Below are 22,195 nucleotides of genomic sequence, written 5' to 3' on the forward strand. Positions count from 1 at the left end.
AGTCTTAAACTTACCCTTACACATTCCTGGTCTTATTTTGAATTATTCATGGGTGCTTTTAATTCCAAAATAACTAATAAATAAATAAGCAATACTTGTAATGTTTTATCAAAATATAATAATGTGATCTTCCTTTGATATTACTTTCACTTTCAGTTCATGTCACTTAGGATTAGATATACATTATTCTGCTTATTACGCAGCTACTAGCCACATAAGTTAATAATTGGACACAAAATATAGATTTAATATAGATACACAAAATATAGATTTGAGTTGAAATATTTGAACCCAAGGCTTCTTTGAAGAAAGCAGTTGCTAGCAAGCAGCAAGTTCAAAGATGGATATTTACAGGATATGGTACAGTCATACCACTTATTACACAGCATTTCACCACATACACAATTATGGCGATAAAAGACATTGGTTTAAGAAGCTGTTTTAAAATCGTATCTTATAATCCTTTACAGTGTACAAAACAATCACCAAAAACAAGACAGAGCAAGCAAACGACAGCAGGATCACCTAATTTAGCAAATGTACACGCATCTTGATTTGAGTTTTAAAATGTTATTAGATAACCAACTGTAAAGCTTCCACAAATAAAAACTGTTCCTAGTTAGCGCTGACTTCAGTTATCTGGATGAGCCTGTGTTATCAGCTTTTACTGGTTGTTATTGAGGAATAACATACCTTGGAATGTTGCGACTGACCAATCAGAATCAAGTTTTCCACTGAGCTGTGTAATAAGCAGGATAATGTACATCCATCCGGTTGTTGTCTCAGAATAAACCCCAACAGGCTGATCATTATCCCGCTTATTACATGGCTAAAAAGATTAGTTTTTACCATATATGTTAGTCTTCTATTGTAACACGCAGTGGTTAAGTGTTTTCATTCACCAGATGGCGCATGTCCTTTAAAGTGTCCTATAAAAAAACATTTCTACAATTGGAAATAACGATTTGTTTAACTATTTGTAAGTGAGTTTGTATTGGAATTGTCCACCCAAGGTTATGTCACACATCGAAAGGGACGTAACATTGGCACTGTGCTGTGTAACGCTCATTTAACAAACATAAGATAGGTCGTCACTACACCTCCTCCATCTATCTTGGTCGTGATGCGTGAAAACCCTCATAATAATGGCCATCTAAATATAGTTGGCTCTTTCAGAGGTGGCATAGCAACAGAGTTGGGATCTGTTGACTAAAGAAACTGAACTTCAGAACTGCCTTTTGAAATCCGTTTGAATAGAGTGTTCTTGAATCATTGTCTTTGTCTTGTTTAGATGTTTAATATTGAGGAGTTATGTAAAAAGCTGGGAAATAATGGATGTATGTTTGTTTTTATGAAGTTGCTTGCTATTTTGATAAAAGAAGACTTTAAAACAATTCCTGAATTTTGGACCCTTCCTCCCTTAAAGTCAACATCAAGTGCTATTCACAACCCATTGTAGGCAATACTTATGTTACGTGATGTTATATGATGTACATGGATATTCAGCTGTTTTTTTTTATATCAATTTGAATTTTAATGACAAAAGTATGTAGACAAAAAGGGGTAAAAACAGTTAAATGGCAACAACAGGTAAACAAACTTCATAGGTGTCAGTATAAAATATACAGTGGCCATTAAACTCAGGAAAAAACAACAATAATAAAAAAATGTGCCCTCTCTTCTACTTTAGAAAGTTCACTTTAATAATTTGCTTTTGGCTTCCAGACCACAGTGATGTTTTAACTTCACTTTATTTTCCACTCATCCCAAGTCACAATCTTTCTCACAGAAGAACTTGTGCACAATTAGTTACAGCATTATACGTTTTTGTAACGTTTCACCTTTGCTGTCTCTTTAGAAACGTTGTATTAGTTTAAGTCAAATAGCAGCAGTTAATGAGATGTCACACTGGCCTCATGAGGGGGTCTGCTTTCTCTGGCAGTTAAAGGCATTGTGCAGTACAAGTAAAACAATATTTTGAACTTTCTCAAGGGCTCTTGTCTTCTGTTAAAGGTTATGGGTTTAAAACTGAGTAATTATCATATTTGACATCCTCTCGTACAGGCATTTAACCTGTTGCACTGACTGGCTTTCCCACAGGGGAACTGATGCAGAAATTGTTTTAATGTTTTCCATTGAGTGGGCTAAGCAGCTGCTACATGATTCATCATTCTTTTTAGGAACGGCGAGAAAAAGGCAAAGAGGAGGGTATACTGTAGTGAGGATTGCATGGGAAAGATCAGTTTTGAACACAGATTGATATTTACCAGTGCTGTGAGTTACATCCGAATATGGGGTCAAAGTGGGCAGTTGTTAGAGATAGTTCAACTACTCTTAGGGTTGGAAATAAAGACCTGATTCTTATTAAGAAGCTGGCTTATTTTTTGTAAAATATTTTATTTATACGTAGGAGAAAAATGATTTTACTATGACTTTATGGTACTAAGAATCAACACTTCACAAAAAAAAAGTTACTATGGCATATGGTTTTCAAATTATATAAAGCTTAGTAGATGACAACAGAATTGTCATTTTGGGTTAACCATCCCTTTACAAATTTAACACCGGCCCTTGCAGGATAACAGTATGTCACGTTCTGTATCTCGAAGTGTTGTGTGATACATAGGTATCAGATAGAGAGAGGAGAGGGTAAGATAGACAGAGCGACATATTATGTCAAAATGATGGGTTAATTTATGAAAAAGAAAGAGGCCTCTAAGAGATAAAAGAAGGATATGAAAAAGAGACAGATGGGGGTTTTGTTCAAAGTCCTGGATCAATGAACCAGGCAGCAAAAATGGCAATGATATATTCATAAGACCTAACCAGTCTCTTATGCAATATCCACATACCCCCGGTTTACGTTAAAGTAAGGAACCATTCATTTGTGACATGACTGTAGAGGCTAATAAATTACCTCTATAACTTATCCACTATTATTGCTGTAATTCACTGATTTCGTTTATACAAAGGAAGCCAGCTGGTCTCATGAGAGTGTGGGCAGCGTTCAGAGTTGCCGCATCCTTTATTCCCCTCCGGAGATTCAAAAGTGATCGTTTTACCCAACGCAGCATTATTTCCTATAGAAGGCTCAAGTAAGGGGTCTGGAAGTAATTAAGTTACCAGTCATTGTTGGGTTGACTAAGCAGATGCTGAAACAGCAGCTCCCAATGCACCAAGATTTCCCGCCAAAAAGCGGAATCACATTACTTTAACTTTACGTTGCATGCAGTTTTTGAAAGTGTAGTTTGCAGGATTCATTAATTATTAGCGGTGCTTGCTTATGCAGACATCATCATTATTGTTGTCTATACTTGGGGTTGTGTGTTGTTCCTATTTAGAATTGTTAGTGTGCTGTTTGTTTTAAAAGTGATTGAACAGGTGGAAATAAAACCCTAAATTAATTGTCACTCTTTTCAACTCTTTTTTTCAAACTTTGCAGTAAAAAGTAGATTATTTTTTTTTTTTTATGAATTGTGCCTCAAAATCATTAGCAACCCCGTAGCAATGCCTTGGCAACTAGCTAGCACCATGACTGAACTATCATGGCGAGGTTTGTAGCGTTTAAACAGTATATTTGCTTTGGCAAAATTATTAATTTGGCATGGAGTCATTTTTATAACTGCTAGAGTATTCCTGATTTCCAGGAAAGAAACAAATTTATTATTAAATTTGGTCAATTTTATTTATATATTTGTTACATTTGTACGCTACTTTTTTCTTGACTTTTTTACGGCACCCTTGCATCCACTTGATGCCCTCAGGACTTCAGTTTGAAAAGCTCATTTAAACTTGCATTGTGTGTCTAGTGATTTACACCTACAAATCAGCAAAGACATTTGTCAGGCATATGAAATGAAACCTAAGCTAAGTGTGTGGTGCAACAATCCACACAAGGATAATGATTCAGTTATACAGATTGTATTTTTTTTTTTACTGAATGTGTAAATGTTTTTAAACACTTCTATAACATATGGTAGCTGGTAAAGCCCACAAGCACACAAAGCACTATTCACTGTGGTGTAATGTTCTTCTATCAAATGTGTGTTTACAGAGGACTGCTCTGCTGGCTTTAAAAGAGGGGGAATCTGTTTGTGGCTAACTGTGCTTCCTCTCAATCTATCGGCCTGTATCCTTTTTCCCTGCGAGGGCAACATCTAAACACTGGACCTGCCCAGAAAGGCAGGTGTCAGGAGAACTTGATCCCCTTGGGGAGTATAGACCTGTGATTCTGCGTGCCAGTGTCTTGTTGAATCCCTTAAGATGACCTCCCTCTGTCCTTCATCAATTCTGAATGGATAGACCGTTAAGAGAATGAGTCAAGAAGGAAAAAAAACTCTTATCTCTCAGAAACCGAATCTTTTGATGACACTGACAAATGGATGTTGTGGGTTTGCATGGATCTCTGGCGAAGAGGATGTAAAAGTTGGGAGTAAAGGATGGACAAGTCAGACAGAGTTATAGAAGGAGCTTGAAGTCTTAAAGGAATATTCTGGGTTTAATACAAGTCAAGCTTGATTGACAGCATCTGTGATATAAAGTTTATTACTATACAAATTCATTTTCATTCAGAAACAGTTAAAGGTTACAATGCCAGTTTTTGGATGATTTCACAGCTGAATGTGAAGGTTATTATTTTATAAAAGCCCTTACATGAATTCTTCAGTTAAAACGTGCATGTTATTTAAAGCTGTAATGTTCTTATCATGTTATGGATTTAGGCATTATGGTATGTAATGGTAGGTATAGCTTTAAACAGAAAAAAAAATATATATATATTTTTTTTTTGCATACTAGAATTTGAACATACTGTATATTCTTGGAATGTATAAATATACTATTGAAAAAGTTGTTTTTTATGTTTACAGACTATAACTATATATCCAAATTATTAATAATTGAATCTGTTTTACAATCCGAGAGCCTGGATTCATGTAATTTACAGTGGGGGACTATTAGAATGCTGTTTGTGTATGGACACCATCTAATTATAGAGAGACTCTAGCGTGTCCTTGAAGTACATGACTGCTGAGGTGGCTATAGTTTGCTGCAGTGGTGACTTAAGGGGAGATCAGGGGTCAGTTTTGTTGTTGGATTCTCTGATTCACACAGCCCCTTATTTGATTACCCTCCTGAAGTCATGCAGGAGTGTTGATGCCAACAGGTAAGGGTAACAGACAAGGACACTTATCTGAAGGCTAAATAACTGCTTTTGAATTTTTTGAAGTTACATAAGAAATAGTTTTTAAAATTAATTCAAATGTATTTTTTAAAAATGTATTTTGTTCAGCTTCACCATCTTGGTTGATTCATATGTATATTCATATAGATCTGTTAATATGATTTAGCAAAGGTAGGCTGGTCAGTTGAGAAGCTAACAGTAATTGAGAATTAATAGTATATTGTGTTTCCACACACACACTCACACAATTTGTGTAGGATTTATTTAGTGTAGGAAACAATTTTCACTTAAAAATGATTAAGAATTAAATGTGAAAAAGAAAAAAAGAAAGAAAGATTGAAATAGTATTTTATTGTAAGCCATAAAATACTTCAATAATATTTGTTTAACATAAAAAGAAAAATGTCCTAATATTAGAAAACATCAGAATTAAGAGAAAGAGAACATAGGCTTATCCCCCTAATGTTTTATTGATACCTCTGTTGATTCAGCAACTCTTAAAAAGTGACAAAACCTTATCAACAATAAAGTCCCCAGTAAGCACATCTATATATTGCACTGCATTTGTTTTTGTACAACCATTTGATAACCATATTTAAGTATATGTTTGTATGCATTTTAAATCATAAACATCACAAAAATATATTCTGACTATCAATCTAACAGCTTCCAGCACATGCAGTATAAATCAAATAGATGTCTGTGCTATAAGAAGGTATATGTTAAAGCTAATATTAAAGCAAACCTCAGTGTTATGGCTGATACATATGTACATATGTCTTTAAGGAGAACTGATGTAATCATATCCAGAGTTAATGGGGCCACATCATTGTAATGATGCGACTGGGACTCATACTCCGGATTACTCATTTCAGGGAGTTAGTCACTTCCTGGTTCAGGCACGTGTGTGTGTGTCAGTAGAACAATGTGACTGTGTTTTATTGTGCCTTGACTGCATTATGAATGAATAAATGTCATATCCCTCCAGCAGTATGGTTGCTGAGGACTATTAAAAATTCTTTCATCTTTGTGAAAATTTCATGGCCTGCAGATATATTCCTGCTGTATGGATATGTATATATGTGTGTTTATATGACAAATTATAATTTTTGTTCATTTTGTATTCCACACACTTGCTGAGGCAATATTTAAATGCACTCTCTTATATACTGCACTGGAAAGTCAAATTCATTTTAGTGAGTTGATTCCTTCAAATTATTTATTTGAAAGAACTGATTTAAAAAGAAATTTGATTATCTGCGAATCAGCTATTTATGGAGGGTCATTTAGCTAATGTCAGGATTCTTGACTGTTCTGTGTCGTGTTTTGCCCCTTTGCTGTTCCTGTTTTTTCCTTATTTGGTCATGTTCCTCTCCTCTTTTGGTTTGATTAGTCATCCCATGCACCTTTGTTTCCCTAATCATCCCCTGTATTTTAGTCCCAGTCTGTGTGCTCTGCTTGTTTCTATGTGTGTTTGCCCAGCTCCTAGATTATCATGTGCTTTCGTGATTAAAGACAGTGATTTCTACTCTGTCTCTTATGTTCTTCCCGCAGTAGCATAACATGATAGCTTAACCCTTTGTTGTTGTTTTTTTTTTTGCCAATTTATGTTTATATTTAAGGCTGCAAATTAATTTAAAGCTTTTTGTAGAGAAATAAGCCTCTGATTTAAATTATATTAATAATTAAATTATAATGTATATTCGGTCTATATTATCTAAATATATGCTAAATATAAACATTTGTTTTAGTTTTTTTATCATGGACTTTTAGTTTGTATTCATGTGTTCCTTGGTTTCAGTTCCCACATCTCATTTGTTGTCATGGACATTAATTAATTATTACAGTTTTTATATAGCACTTTGATGGATACAACTGCAAAAGAACTTGCAGTGGTCCATCAACAAGATCATTGAATTCTGTGCTGATCTGCAGTCAGTTCTAGAATATCATAGACATGAAAAATAGAGAAACACATTAATACCATAGACTGTATTAATAGACCATAGACTTAAAGCCCGAACCCGTTTACAGCCCGACATTATTCAAATGTGCGCATGCACACAACTCTTTTGCCTGTTGTCAAGAATGAGTAATTTATACATGTTTTAACATAATTTATTCATAACTAACGTAGACTAGACCACTTGGAAGTTGCTATAAAGAAATAAAATAAGTCCTCTGTGACATCGTAACATCTCAGCATTCTAGACATAGGCTCATTTAACCTTTAAATAGACCAACTCACCAATAAAAACGAGTCATTTAAAAAAAAAGATAAATTTTAAATGAATATGGGTATTTGGCAATAACAAAATTAAAGGGGGGTGAAATGCTATTTCATGCATACTGAGTTTTTTAGACTGTTAAAGAGTTGGATTCCCATGCTAAACATGGACAAAGTTTCCAAAATTAAGTTGTACGTTTGAAGGAGTATTTCTGTTCCAAAAATACTCCTTCTGGTTTGTCACAAGTTTCGGAAAGTTTTTTTCGAGTATGGCTCTGTGTGACGTTAGATGGAGCGGAATTTCCTTATATGGGTCCTAAGGCACTTCTGCCGGAAGAGCGCGCGCTCCCGTATAGCAGAGCACAGAGACGTTCACTGATCAGAGCGAGAGCGTCGCGAAATGTCACAAAAGGAGTGTGTTTTTGGTTGCCAGAGCAAGACAACCCTGCACAGATTACCAAAGAAAAAACAGCATTAAGGGACCAGTGGATGGAGTTTATTTTTACAGAGCATCAACGGAGTTGTGCAAGTGTTTGTGTTTGTTCCCTGCATTTCTATGATGCTTGTTTTACAAACAGGGCCAGGTTTGACGACGGATTTGCATATCGTTTATTTCTTAAGGATGATGCAATCCCAACGACAAAGGGTCACGATCGTGTGTTGGAACCGCAGGCGGTGAGTAAAACTGCTTCAAATATCTCTGCCTCCTTGTTAGTGCGTCCCCTCCCACCGGAGACCCGGGTTCGAGCCCCGCTCGGAGCGAGTCGTTGCTGCTGCTGCTCTCGTTCAGTTTCAGCCTCGGGATCTGATTCTGGATCATAAATAAACGGCTGAATCTGACTGTTAGCCATGGTTTGTTTTGGATGATGGTTTTTTCCTCAAGGTAATGTCAGAGCCGTTAAATATGTTTTTCAACGGCTCTGGGTAATGTCACAGCTTCCAAACACTCTCAACAGAAAAGCCTACTGGCGCTTGTGATTCTTCAGCTCCGCCCACACGTCACGCCTCCAGTCGGTCGTGTTTTTCCGGGAAAAATCGGTACAGACTATCTTTCTCTTATGAATATAATAAAACTAAAGACTTTTTGGAGTTATGAGCGATGCAGTACTACTCTATAGGTACTCAAGATTAACAGGATATTGAGTGAAAACGAGCATTTCACCCCCCCTTTAAGATAAAGGCTCTGCCAGATTTGCTTCGCACTAGATGATATTTAATAAAAGAATAATGCCAACATTAGCGTAAATACTCTGTCCACATTATGCATTTAAGACTCAATGAATATTTAGTTATCATTTGAAAAACATTTACTCACAGAGATTAGGCTAGGTCTACATGTTTTTGTGAAGGAAAATGATTTAATCTAGATGTTTTCAGCGCCTTCCTGCGCTCACTGATGTTGTGTCCCGTTGGGTCCTGTCGGGTTCGGGCAAAGATCTTCAGCTCTATCCAGGATAATCAAAAATGGGCAAACAGGCGGGAGCTACTTGCTGAAGCCACGCCCATCTAGTGCGATGGCAGTGTCAGCAGCAGCTATCCACCTGTCACTCAAGTGGCCACGCCTTAATTATGCAGAACTTTAAGTCTTAATATAATTTAAACGGATGAGTTATAAAAAAATCCACCCACCCTCACAGTTGTCATGAAGGGCAAAATTATCTATTCAGACCAAAATCATTTTTTGCACCAGGCTGTAAACATGTTTTTTTTTTTCGGCATATTGACATGGGGAGTCTATGGGACTGACTCCCTTTTGCAGCCAGCCTCAAGTGGCCAGTCGATGAATTGCAGTTTTAGTCACTTCTTTAATGGCCTCACGAGAGAGAGCGGGAGGTTGGCGCTCGGTTAAAACAACACTGTAAACCTGTAAACCCTAACCCAGCACAGGGAGGAACACTTGGGGGGAGCGCTTGGGTCTGGGCTAAACGCTGACCTCGGACCCCTGTCAGGGGGAGTACCCTGGGCTCAGGAGTAAGTAGCCAGAGCTCAGAGCCCTCTTCCTGGACAGCACGCCAAATACGCATAACCCTTTACTCAGTTTATTATAAGTAAGTGTGAACTCATGACATAACACATGAAATTAGAACAAAAAAGCAAATGTAGAACATTTATGTCTATCCTTATTGCAGAGCTGTTTATACAAGATATTGTTATTGTTGTTCATAAAACCTATAGTTTTGAACATATGCCTAGTGCAGTATGCTTCTGACCGTATATGCATTCATTTAGGCTTTTTTACTATAAGAAGTCTATAAAAAAGTCTATAAAAATACCAATTTTGGCTTCATTGACTGTTGATTAAATAAAATGTATTTGTGAAATATTCATGATGTATTTGTTTTAGCACATTTATTACTTATTCATACATTGTGTGTCATGGAAATTAATCACTGGCCATTATTTGCTTAAACAATGCCTTGAAATGCTCTTAACCGGCAGCCTTTAGAGTTCTGGCTACAGTGTAATGCTGCATCCCACGTTCAGGGTTTGGCTTCCTGTTTGGATCAAGTGAATGCTCATGTAAGCAGTCTTGTAGCCAGGAACACTGCTTTTGTTTTTAAGGGTTATTTTCAATGACTCTTACATTTTTATTGTTTTTGGTGCCAACAACTCTTATTTATTATTTATTCATTCATTTGCATTGTAATGCAGAACTGTGCAGTGCTGTCCTCTAAGGGGCTTTGCTGTTTGACCAGGGCTTGACAGATACAGTGTCAAGTGTTAGTCCTTTAGACTGATATGAAGTACATCCACACAATGCATCACTAATATTGTTTTATTCTGTTTATTCGAACACAATATATAACACGCACAGCAAATATGAATAATGTTTAGTCATATTTCAACTTAAAGCAACCAGTTTCTGTTATCCTTGGGGGAAAAAAGTAGCAGCACAGAGGAGAACATGTCCTCTTTCTTGATGCCAGCTGGCCCCAGACATTATCCCAAAAAGGCATTAGGACTAACAGTACTATTAGCTCCTGCTTGCCTACAAATGGTCTTATCTCCCTGGTTTATCTCTCTACTGTAGCCCATGGGTGGCACTTAGACTGCTGTTTCTTGTGTGGCCGCTGTATTGCTGACTTGCTGGAAATGTCTGGCTGTGATTGATAGTTCTTTGAGGTCTGTGTGCAGGCCATATCCCTGAAAGAACAGCTTCATACTCCACCTTTGCCATGCTTTACAGGCGGACTTGCTGGAGTCGATCACCACTGGTGCACAGCTGAGCGCCTCTCTCCACAGCATGCTGTTAATTGGCTATTTAATTGTCTTCAACCTGGCAAGTCCAGGCATGTTGTACGTACAGGCTGATTACATAGAGCTGTTATTTTAACCTCATTCAAATCTTTCAAAGAGGTGAGTAATTCAGTTGAATATCAAATGCAATATGAACTGTTGCTCCAGAACGGTGGAATAATTAACCCAAAAGTGCTTCCATGAAATACAAAAGTATGTTTTTAAGAATATAAATGTCTGCGTTGCTCTTTTTTCAAAATTGATTTTTTTTTGCAAATAATGACTTAAACTGTTCTTAACACAAAGCTGTCACACGCCATTAAAAGTCTTGAAATATTGCACACATGATGCATGGAATTTATTTATTTATTTATTGTGTTTTTTTTTTTTTTAGCTTTTTTTAAGTTTAAATCACCCTCTTCTTGTTCATTGTATGGAAAAGAAAAACATGGACATTCTGAGGGTGAGGAAAGTATAGCTTTTCATTTTCGAGAGAACTTTCCCTTTAATGGAGGGGTGACCAAACTTTTTTTTAAAGGGGCACAGATTTTATGTTGTGGACACACCTGGTGGCCAGATCCTTCCCCCTCCCTCCCTCTCGCTCTCTTTGTAGATCTAGAATGGCTTTATAGTATTTAGTCTATAAACACATTCATTTAGTATAAATATATATGCACAAAAAATATTTAAATAGGCCTTCATGTCTCCATTAATAATATAATGAAATTATGTCATTAACCAACATTTCTGCCACCATACCACAGTTAGAGTTGCTACAGTAATTCCATTGTAAATGTTGATTTGTGGATTGAAAAGTGTTCCTTAACTACCAAGTCATTGTGGTTTGTGTTGGAAGCCTCTGCTCCAAACTCAACGCTTTTCACTGGCTGTCACAATGCTGTTTAGTGATCATGTTATTGAGACCAGTCAGTGAGTAAACGCATTTATTTTGAGCTTGCACTAAACTGTCTTTTCGGGGCAGAGTTAAAAATGACCCACACAGTGTGCTTCAAACGAGCAGCGCTCTTCTGATTTTGGTGCGTTTGGCAATTTTCATGCGCTAAAGAAACAGCAGCGCATGTGAGTTATAAAATTGTTGTCATTCATCTTTGGCCTAAAATCTAGTGGTGTCACTTAGTGATGACACTGTGAAACTGTGTCATTATTTGTACATTATGCTTGGCGGGCGACATAATATTTTTTAACAGACAAGTTGTAGGCCATTTGAAATTCATCCACGGGCTGAATTTTGAGCATCCCTGCTTTAATGGAAGAATAGAATTTAAGCAATGAGGCAATTTTCACATTTTATTGTTTATAAAAACCTGGTCAGCATGTGGTTTATTATTAAAAGCAAATTGTCAAACTGTTTATCGGTAACAATTTACAATAAGGTCCCTTTAGTTAACATTAATTAATGCATAAACTAACACTTACTGACAATGAACAATACATTTATTACTGTTTTTATTTATCTTTGTTAATGTTAGGTAATACAAATTAAACTGTTCATAGTTAGTTCACATTAGTCCAATAAGTAACATTAACAAATGCATTTGATTTTAATTATGTATTTCTAAATGTTGAAATTAACTACGTTTAATTATACTGTCTTTTTATGCATTGCAAATATAAAACCACGTCTGCATTTGTAATTGGAGAAATAACAAACAACAAGCGCTACTCTACATTGCTCAAAACTCGCAGTTGAATCATCAGTGGCAAATTATTTAAATATGTAATCTTACTTACAGACGGTGAGTCAGGACAACCGGCATTGTAGTCTACTCTCCCAGGATCAGGAAACAGTCCTCCGTAAAATACGCTGCACACATCTGAATATTTGGGTCTAACTGTTCTGGAACAGTGTTGTAAAAACAACTTAACCACTGATTTCTAGTTGTGTCCTCTTTTGGAAGGCCATGTGGGGGCGTGTTTAAAAGAGGTGTTTTAGGAGGGCGTGGACGAATCGTAACTTTAGAATGAACGTTCTTTGCAACTTTAGGGATTATATCTATTCACGAACAGCTTGTAACACTCCAGAGAGAAAGGTACACTCGAAATCTCATCATTTGACCCCTTTAACTATGCAGTTACTTAAGGCTAACAAATGGAACCTAATTGTAAAGTGTAAGGGTCCGTGTAAAGCATAGTGGCATACTCAGAGAATAGTTCTCTAAGTTTGCTAATGATTGTCTGCGGTTTTAAACGCCAGCCTGTGAACAGCCACTTCATTGCAGTTACTATTCAGAAGTGAATGGTTCTTTTAATTAGTAAGGCTGTTCGAGTCCATCTCTGTGCTTGTGTGATAGAACTTGAGTCATTTTGTTACATAATCTACACATGAAGTAATAGCTCTTCTATTAAATAAAGTAATGTGGAGAGACTGTATCACCCACCTGACTCTTTTCAGCTGATAATAACATTTATCTCATTTCAGAGTAGGTAGAGCCTTTGAATGCTCAGCTGATGTCAGAAAAATGGTGAGTGTGGCATTGCAGCTGAACGTTAAAAAACTGATCAGTAAAATTAAGCTTCTTATTAGGTTTCTAAATCATTTCCATGAAGAAACCAAAGAGACATTTTCAATAGATTTGGCTATATTTGGAAAAGGAAGCATTATTAAAATGACCAATCATAACGCAGAATTTGCTGTTGTTTGGTATTTATTAAATGGTGTTTATTGAGATCTTTCTATGGTTGAAACAAGATACCTTTTGATGTTCATTCATGTGTATTTTGTGCTACAGTATAACTAGTAGAGAAGAGATGATCGGTTGACATGCCGCTTGAACCAAGCCACTGCAATGATCTGTCGCAACATATTAAAGAGCCTCGAAACGGTATTTATTGTTTGAATTTCTTAAAAAATGACAAAATCTGAAAGCTAATACTTTTTCATATCATAAGTAACCTTCTCTGTGTTGTCTGTTGGCGTGTTGTCGATTTCATCTTTGCACTGCAAGACAATAATCTAATTTTAGTTTACCTAATTCAATAATCTAATTGTCTGTCTTCTCAGTTTTTAGACAACTTAATATAGTTAGATTTGCAACCATATTATTTGTGACCCAGTTTTCCCCTCACATCATTTGCCAACTATATATCAGACTAAACTGAATGATTCTTAGTAGGACTGGATGTTAAAGATCCCTAACTTTCAGCACAACAATTGAATGGGGATGCCATCTTGTGTGGGGTGAAATTTCTCATGGTGCCATCAGTGTGACACATCTTCAGTTGTGTGCCCGACCTCATTGGGTGTTTCGACCACTTATGACAAGACACCCTCTGCCGGGGTTGGCCCACCACGGGTTGATCAGACTCGGGTGTGTGTCGCACGGTGGTGGCACCATGCGATCATTTGGCAGCCCATGTTGCGTCCCTACGTTTCAGCCACAGCCAGTGACTGCTCCGTTCCGCTACAGTGGCAAGTTCTTTGATTGCTCTTCGTTGGGACTGCCCTCTGATCCCTACTTCCTTCAAGAGCCTTGTGGTAGAGCTGGCTACAAAACCTCTGCATCCCACCTCCACTGGCCACACCTTCACATTCCAGCCCCACCCCTCTGCTTCAGCTGCTAAGTTGGCACAAGATCTGGGCGCAGGTTGGTGGCTGCAATTTCGGGTGGGAAGGTGAGCCTCTGGTTAAGGTCTACCCGCATTTCCCAATCCCGGGCTGCATTCAGTGGGCCAGAGTCTGGGAGTGATGGCTTAGTCCACTGTTTCTCCTCTTCCCTCATGAAGGTTGTTCTCCGCGGGATGGCAGTCTGGGCATTTAGAGGCGCGGCGTTGGTGGTTGCCCTCTTGTTCTCAAGTTCGGCAGCCAAACACCTCAGCACTTGGTTGTGGCGCCAGGTGTACCTTCCTTGAGATAGGCTTGTCTTACAACCCACCAGGATGTGTTTGAGGGTTGCTGGGGCTGCACCTGCACACAGGGGACAGGCTGGGTCCTCTCCATACCAGAGATGTAGGTTAGTTGGGGAGGGCAGGACGTCGTATGTGGCCCTGATGATGAAACTTAGTCTATTAGCCTCCATACCCCACATCTCACTCCATGTGATTTTTCTCCTCTGCACGCCATCCCACTACATCCAACGGCCTTGCTGGGCTTGGGAGATAGCCTTGGCACACCTGGCTGCTTCCTCCTGGTGGCGCACCTCCTCCACCACCATGTGCCGCCGTTCGGTTGGAGTAGCCTTTTGCCATGTGGGTGTTGCTGCTTCCAATCCAAGGCCCCCTCTGCCATGTTGGACCTGCCCCACTATATCCCGGTGTTTGAGGGCAGCCTTTGCCACCACAACCGCTGCCGACGGCTTCCATTTCCTCCCCGTTGCTAGGGTAGGAGCAGCACCTCTGTGATTCTGTGAGAGTCATTTCCAGCCTTGATTTGGAACATTTGTACTCCTCCACCAGGCTTGAGATTGGCAGGGAGAGGGCTCCATTGCCATACAGGCCAATGCTGGTAAGGCATCTCGGCAGTCCCAGCCACTTCCTCACTTGTGCATTCACTAATCTCTCCAGTCTAATGGCATGGGAGAGCGTGACCTCACAGATAGAAAATAGATCATTAACAAAGAATTTGTTTACCCCTACAGGTGGACCGAACATCTTTTCCTACTGTATCTATAGGACACTATGCTACAGTTGTGTACTATTCTGAAAGCCATGTAATGTTTATATTATTATTTTATTGAAGGGTTCTCTATGTTATTATAAAGTGACTGTTGAGTGGAATGACAACGAGTTACTGTTGGGAAACTCAGTGGATGCAGGTGTTGTTTCTCTCCCACTGTATCTCAGTATGATATTGCTACTTTTTTTACTTTTACATGATGGCCGGAATTGTCACTAGCGCTGGCTGTCCCTACCTTGTGTAACGTAGTCTGCTCAGGTCAGGTTGGCACAGGAAGTGTGGAAGGACGTCAGCTGAATTTGACCCAGATAGCTTTCCTCCACTCTGAGTACTTGACACATCAAACCAATTTATCCACCTCTTGTTAATGTCAGAGCGTATTAGCCCTGACTGCGTGACTGTTATAGTCTGCTTGATGTGGTTCAGTAACCTACAGGGTCATGCGCCTGAGCAGATATGACTGGTAGTTTATATCTACATAGGGTGTGAACACAGCGTCACCCAGCAATAATGATACCAAAAATATTAATAAAAGTCTTTTAGCAGAACCCTCAAGGCACAGAAAGCTGGAGGTTATGTAATATGTGAAGCGCCAGCTCTAACCAAGTGTGAAATATTACTGCCTTCCGTCTTCCTGAGAAGTCCCTAATTACAAATTCAGAAACTGTTACTATATAGTAATGTGATTTAAGGTGATTGTGGTCTGAAAAAAAATAAAATAAAAAAAAATTAATAATAATAATAAATATATATATATATATATATATATATATATATATATATATATATATATATATATATATTATTTCTGTTTCACTTCCAGACAAGGACTGAAAGTGCAAGTAATATGGACTACTTGTGTAATTGAAGTTTATGTGTGTTATCATAATCTTGCAGCCGCTGTGGATTTTGGGAAATGAGAAGTGTTGTGCACACAGGCCTACTAATTGAGCAAATTATTTATTCTTTTATTCTTTCTTTCTATATACACACAAACACACACACACACACACACATACAACATACATACATAGTAGCATTGATAATAGTAATAAGTGGCACTTCAGCACCAAATCAGCAAATTAGAATGATTCTTAAGGACAATGTGACACTGAAGATTGGAGTAATGATGCTGAAAATTCAGCAAATTCTCATTAACAAACTATTAACTATGACTTTTGCCTCTAACTATTTGCTGCTCATTAATAGTTAGTAAGGTATTTATTACATTTCGGTATTGGGTAAGATTAGGGATGAAGAATAAGTTCATGCAGGATATGTAGTTTATAAATACTAATAAACATCCAATTTGTTAATAATAGGCATGCTAATAAGCAAGTAGTTAATTGTGAGAATGGGTCTCTATACTAAAGTGTTACCATTTAGTTTTGTCATCCTGGAATTAATCACATTTGAAAATATAAATATAAAATAGTTATTTTAAACTGTAATACTATTTCACAATATTACTTGGATTACAGTATTACTGTATTTTTAAATATATAAATACAGCCTTGTTGAACATAAGAGACATCTTTCAAAAACATAAAAAAAATACTTCCCAACCTCAAACTATTAGATCTCCTTAGATAAGCATTAGCACATATTCACATATGCACATATACACTGGACCATGCAGTGCTCCATACTGCTGTTTGTTTTATTGTACTGGCCATGAGAAAGACACAGAGCTAAAAAACACTGTGTTTGCTCTAACCGGGCAACTCAGAGAGCAACTTCTTTGTGTAGGATAAACAGAGATTGAAGAGGTGGCCCAGCTCATAGTTCACCAGTGCACAGCAGCTACTATGAATGAATGAATGATGCATTTTAAATTGCGCTTTATTTTGTATTGCTGTACACTCAAAGTGCTTTACAATCATGTGTGTGTGTGGGGGGGCTCTCTTCAACCACAACCAGTGCAACAGCGCCAGTGTGCTCACCACACACCAGCTATAGGTGGAGAGGAGAGAGAGTCTTGGATGGGGATTATTAGGAGGCCATGATAGACAAGGGCCAGTGGTGGAAATTTGGCCAGGACGCCAGGGTTACATCCTTACACTTTACGAGAAGTGCCATTGAATTTATATTGACCAGAGAGAGGCAGAACCTCGGTTTAACTTCTCATCTGAAGGATGGTGCTTTTTGACAGTATAGTGTCCCCATCACTACACTGGGGTATTCGGACCCACACAGACCACTAGCACTCTCACTAGCACCTCTTCCGGCAGCAACCTAGTTTTCTCAGGAGGTCTCCCATGCAGTACTGACCAGGCTCCACCCTGCTTATCTTCAGTGGGCAACCAGTCTTGGGCTGCAGGGTGATGTGGCTGTGGGCAGCAGGGTGATATCATTGAGTATTGCGTGAACAAAAGGGAGAGGATGAAGAGAGCAGACAGGAGCAGAGAGGAGGTATAAGTGTAGATATAATACCTACACTAGTGCACAACCTACACCACCCACACTTTGCATCAATGTTGTGGACTTTGCTGTCCGATAATTTAGATGCAGTAATCCGATTTTTGATTTTTAATTTTTGTCAATAGTGAAATCTTTTAGATGTATTTGATGACTATGTCCAACATAATCTTACATATAAAGTACCTTTAACATACAGGGGATGGCTTATGTTATTAAATGTAGCCCCCTAATATCCATTCTGTAGTATTATTATTATTATTATTATTATTGTTATTTTTTTTACACAGTTTTAAAGATTGTAACTTTTACATTAAAAAAATATTTTTACATACAAATATATTTTGATAGACCTCTGGGGTGGGTTCAGTCTAAAATCACCATTTTAAGGTATATTTCATGATTATTATTTATTTATTATTAATATTTTTTCTTCGTTTGCATTTTTATACATCATAGCTGCTTATTTCATGTTTATAGATTTAAACTGTATTTAGACATCGGGTTTGCCATATGGATAATAAAACCACTTGTATAATATTTATTGGACTTCGTAAGGTTGACAGTAAATATTTCAAAAGTTAATTAGCTCCTTACACTAAACATTTTACTGAATTTTATTGAAGTGTACTATTTTGACTGCAATTTGAGGAAAGTAATAATAATAAGTTCTCTTTGCTACTGCTCTGGTTCCTGACAGAGATCTGCTCACTTTAAAGGGACACTCCACCACAAAATTAAAATTTTGGCATTAATCACTTACCCTCATGTTGTCCCAAACCCATAAAAGCTTTGTTCGTTTGGCAGATGGAATATTCTGACAATGCTTTTCATACTTTTCTTGACTTTGACAGTGTATTTTTTAATGGCAGTCTATGGGACTGACACAAGCCTCCCGGCTTTCATCCATATTATCTTAAATTGTGTTCCAAAGATGAACAAAGCTTTTATGGGTTTGGAACGACATAGGGGTAATTGATCAATGACAAAATTTTCATTTTGGGATGGAGTATACCTTTAACCAGACCAGACCGCACAGGTGACGTCAGCCCTGCAGAGAGAGGAAGTCATAGTCCAGCTCACAAACACGTTTACACAGCACATTAACATTTTCTTACTGTCACCTTGTAGGCTTCAATGAGGCTGTTAGTATATATCAGTGTCTGTACATCACATGCATGTGTGCGCGCGTATGTCCAGGGCTGATATTATAACAGTCATGGTGTTTAGCGCCAGTGTCCTGAAGCCACCTGCTCTGGTTGCGATTTTTCTCTGAGCGCCGAATGGAAATGCTAAGAATAGGCATGTCACCTGATGGGGGCTGATAACACACTATTGATGGCTCCGTGGCGCTGAGTGAGTCTTCAGGGTGCCGAGTCACGGGTGTGAATCACCCCACTGTCTGCTGTTACCCCCTTACAGAACCCCTGGTTCCAAATGCTGGCCTTACATAGACACACACTTTTAATTAAATCAGACATCATATTTCTCTAATTTGGTTTGTGCTTATCTTTTATTGTTGGAATGTTGGAGTCAGATGCTCTTTTATCCCACCATTTTGTGGTACATCTGTTATGAAAAAGGAGTTCATCCCCTAAATATTGTTAATCCAGTCCAAGCCCCATTTTTCCCAGACATAATCCAGAGCCATTAGATGAAACATGAGTGTATTATTATGACCTGGACTGTCTGCATAACACACACCTGCCTATCTCGGCTCTATTCAAGCCAATATGTTTAGTTATATGTGCCTATTAAAGTGTAAATATATAATGTAATGTAATATAATATGATAAAATACTGTTTATCACAAAAAATAATGCTTTATATGATAATTATCAAAAGTAACATGCTACAAAAGGAAATCTACTTGTTATTATTTTTATTTTAGGGAAGTGGAAATATCACATTATTTTCACTGACACACTGTGTAGTTGGATTGGATAAATAGTAAATTGTAGTGTATGCTGTGTCTGTTACTAGATAGTTACACCATTGTTGCAATAAAACGTGTGGGCCTCACTATAAACTATAAACAGAGCACCTCAACAGAGCTGTTACTGCATTTACTCTAACCACTTTTATTTTCCCAATCCATCTGAAATATAGTGTTTTATATCTACGAAAATTCATGAGTTGATTGCTATGAAGTTTGGAATATATTTAAATAACCTGAAAGGAATATCTTTTTTGTGCCTAAAGGATTTTTTTCCTTGGATCTGTGCGCTATACACAGAGATAAAACATGATTGCTCTCTTTTAAATTATTATATAAACTTCTGTCTGTAACACCAAATCCAGCTCATGATGTTTCTGGTCTCTGGCCTACTTATTTAAATCATCTTTGTTTTTAACCATATCTTTCCCAAGTAAGCACTTTCTGTGAAAGTGTTATATGCATTAGCTGCAATAGGTTTATAACTAGAAGAATGACAAAGAAAGTACAGAAAACAGTAAAATAATTTGCACCAATAAACAGCGTGTTTATTTTTATGATAAGGAATTAAAAATATTACAAATACAAGTTTGCAATATCAAGCAGCATACCAGACTGTTTTTATACACCGAAAGCCTTATACATTCTAGTTAAAATCACCATGCTTATGTTAAAACTAAGGTGGATATGCAATTGTTCCAATACTCACTGAATAGTTGAATTTGAAAAATAAATAAATAAATTACCTTTGTGCATTCCTAGTCACAGTATGACGTCAGATGCTTCCATTACAGGCAGTGTTACTTGGTATCAATAAAAAAAAAATTAATACATAAATGCTATTTTATAAAACAATATTATAATTATTATTACTATTATAAACATTATATTATTTAATTTAAAAAGCTACTTAATCCGAATTTGTAAACACTTGCATTACTTGACTATAGTCCCCATGCAAGTGATATTTCCTGAGCACTGGCATGCTGGCCAACCTTTGGGAACCACACTTCTGGGTGAATGTTAAGATCTGTGCAGAATCCAATTACGGATGTCATTATCATATCACCTCAGCTTCCATCTTTTCTCTCGATAATAGCCATCTCTAACAGCCACAAATGCATGTGTCAGCAAAGGACCCAGCAGCCCCTGCCCCAAGACACATTCAGTATGGATTTACAGTCAGCAGTAAGAGTACAACGTGATATCCTAATCCCTCCTGTTTGGTTTTATGACCATTGTCATACCTTTGTTTATAAGATTAACAGAGTTGTTCAGCAGGACATTTTCTGCCAGTCTGTGTGAACCAAAGATAAGGTGGAAAAACAATGGAATTTTGAAAATGGGAAAATGTGCTTGTTGCGCATCGCACAGTAGCAGAAGCTACATGTCGGTTAATTGCAGACTGATGCTGTTTCCACTTTCAGCTCGCTAATGATAAGTGACTGCAAGGGAATTACAAACCTCTTATTACTGACTTCATGACTTATTCATGACTCTCCAACATGACAATTCCAAGTGATCCAAGCTTAGTTTAGTCAGTATGCATAGGGGACAGAATTATTTTCAGTTTTTGTGAGGATGTGTGTTTGTTTGTTTGTTGTAAGAGTGAGGTTCGTACATTTTTAGCTTCTGGAGTTTTAGATAATTCTGTGTTTTTGAGGCGACACTTAACCTTCCCCTGTGTTTGAAGTCGCCAAGTATTTTATGGTGAAAAGCAGCACTGCCATCGCAATGAAATGACAAATGTGGACTAATATGAAATAGTATTGAATTATTCACAATTAGGGTTGGGAATCAAGAACCTTTTCCATTAAAAAAAATACTGCAAATGAAAAATTGCCATGCTTGTGAGCGTTCAGTTATTCAGTGTCTGCATTTTTTGAGAATCCTGTCCTGCAATGGTCTGACGGTGTTTCCTGCACCAATGTTTATCCGCTACTTGATGTATTGCAGCACAGCAAAAGAAACAACAAGTTGTCATATTTAGACCAACAGCGTGATTGTGAGTGTGACATTGATTTTATGCTTCAGTTCAGTGAACAGTAACTTTCTACTGATTGCAACATTTAGACCAAGTGTTCAAGTGGGCATGAAGACTGCAAGTGTGTGCAGAACTTTTGACTACCTGATGGGGCACACTTATAGTGTTGTAAAAATACAAGAAAGCTTTTACAGCATTATTTACACATTTTGATTTTTAGTGCTTAGCATTTTAAAATAAACTTCTGAATGTCTCTTCAGTACTCTGTGTAATACGCCCTGTGTAACTTGGTGTACTTTAATGTACTTTATAGACAATGAGCTTTTACATTTTTTCAGAACAGGGACAGTCTTACACACTCTTACTTCCCGCCACATGCATGCTCTTTCAAGTGACCAAGACTGCAAATGTAGGTATTGGGAAAGACCTAGAGTAGTGTTGTTTTGTTTCTGGATGAAACAAGGGTTTTAAATGATTCAATGACTCTCTCATAAAGACAGTGGCTGAAATAGAAAAAAGTCTTAGGCAATACTCTTAGTATTTCTGTCATGTCTTTGGATGTAAAAATAGCAAGAGTG

At 37.6% G+C, this 22,195-nt stretch overlaps 1 protein-coding gene across 2 annotated transcripts in view; it reads left to right on the forward strand.

Moving 5' to 3' along the window:
• The window catches only part of LOC113053157 (fibroblast growth factor 14), a 124,179-nt gene that overhangs the window by 22,122 nt on the left and 79,862 nt on the right, over positions 1 to 22,195 (forward strand). The window contains exon 1 of one of the 2 annotated variants that reach the window (XM_026217941.1): positions 10,626 to 10,766. The exons of the other annotated variant lie outside the window; for it this stretch is intronic. The gene's annotated coding sequence lies outside the window, so the exon portion shown is untranslated. Of the gene's footprint in view, positions 1 to 10,625; positions 10,767 to 22,195 lie in introns of those variants that run through there. 2 annotated transcript variants of the gene reach the window in all.

The sequence above is a fragment of the Carassius auratus genome, chromosome 34 (genome assembly GCF_003368295.1).
Source record: "Carassius auratus strain Wakin chromosome 34, ASM336829v1, whole genome shotgun sequence".
NCBI classification, from domain to species: Eukaryota; Metazoa; Chordata; class Actinopteri; order Cypriniformes; family Cyprinidae; genus Carassius; species Carassius auratus.